We start from the raw sequence: 1,892 nt of genomic DNA on the forward strand, positions 1-1,892 counted from the left end.
CCTGTGAGGAGTGTCACACAGCCATCTATCTCCCAAAGTGTGTTTGGATTGTGGAAGGAAACCCATGTAGACACTAAGATAATGACCCAAGGATGAAGGCCAGGACCCTGAGACCCCAGAGCTGTGCTGGGGGTGATAAACGCCTCTATTCCACACTTTGGCATTTGGCTCATGTGGCTGTTCCATGGCATCACGATCCTTTTCAGGCTTTTCCAGAAAGAGGTGTCAGACATTGAGTAGGGTGTAAACCCAAGTGTAGACAAGGTTCTGATAAGTTACACCTGAGTTTGCTCAAATATGAAATCAGAAAAAAAAAAAAACATTTTAGCCAGTTTAACCCTAAAAAATTAAGATCTACTTTTATTTTTCTTACCTAAGCCAGACTGGTCTGTCACAGGGGGGCGCTGTAAGGAATTGGTCAGTTCTGTTTGCTCTGCCAAGTGTTCTCATTCCGTCCCTCCTATGGAAGCCTGTTTTTGCCGCATAAAATAATAAAAAAATCATTATTTTGAAATACTTAGTCAATATATTGAGATACTGTCTCATTTATTTTGAGAAGCCAATATTGACTTAGTATTTCAATATAAAGAGATAGTGTCTCAAAATATAAATGGGAAAAAATCTGCTGCCATTTTGTGTTATTATTTTACGTGGGGGAAACTGGCTTAAATATCCTCCAAAAGGTGGAAGGGGCACAGCTCTTTAAATTCTGTTTTTACTATTAACTCATTCATCCCCTGCATCGTGTACGTATTTGGTAATGCTGAAATAAGACTTCAATGTTCAGCCCATAGCAGACCCTCCATTATGTCCATATTATATAATACACCATATTATGGGTGTTTCACACACTAAGAGTAGCCTGCTCAGCGTGTTGATTGTTTTTAAAGGAAGGATATGGGGTGCCATCCGGCCTGCAGCCACTGGCAACGGACAGGAAGTGGCTATCATTACTAATAATGCTCCCTGGCCCTGTTTGAAGACCCCTGAGGAAACGTGTGGTGTATTTTTAGTCTGGAACCCTTATCTTGTTATTTTACCCTCCGTGGTCTAAGCACGCTAAGAATTCTTACATAAATATGCAGAACGTAACGGTAAGTCAAACACAATTATCCTTGACAGTTTTGTACTCACTGAGTTATACATTCACCCAATCTTTCTCTCACACACACATTTTTAAACATTTTCACACTCTCACATAGTCACATCTGTGGACAGTTTCTCACACACACACACACACCTATGAACAATTACTCCCTCACCCATACTTGCGGACAGTTTCATACACTCATCCAGTCACTCTCTCTCTCACACACACACACACCGTGGACAATTTCAAATACTCATCCAGTCACTCACACCTATGGGGAAAAAACATCACCCACTCAGCCAGTTTCAAAAACATTAATTCAGACAGCCAGGATTTGTGACATCACAACTCTATGGAAGTCAGAGTAAAATAATTATCACGTCCAAAACCATCTTAAATCTGAAGTCGTACAGCCTTGATCTGTAATGAATCTATAGGGAAATGAGTGCTCGGAGCCACATTTGTAGCGTCACCGACTGCAAACCTAAGGAAGCGATCCCCTCCAGTGATGGGTGCGGTATTTGAGCTGCAGGTGAGTGACGGAGGGGTGGGTGGGGCGTGATTGCCTTCCAATGTGCACTGAATGAAGGTGTAGCGTTACATCTGTAGCTTTGGCCGGGGGTAGGTTCTAAAGAGATAGTGTTCCTTTAATTAGGGCGTAGTTGTAACTCCCAGATGTGGATCATTTGCTAATCCAGTGAGGAAGAGGGCGGGGCGTGAGGAAGCGGGGATTTGATTGACAGACGAACGGACCAATGAGAGCGGCTCGGCTTTTGCGGACGTTAAGCCGAATGAACAGAGG

This window comes from Hoplias malabaricus, chromosome X2, assembly GCF_029633855.1.
Source record: "Hoplias malabaricus isolate fHopMal1 chromosome X2, fHopMal1.hap1, whole genome shotgun sequence".
NCBI classification, from domain to species: Eukaryota; Metazoa; Chordata; class Actinopteri; order Characiformes; family Erythrinidae; genus Hoplias; species Hoplias malabaricus.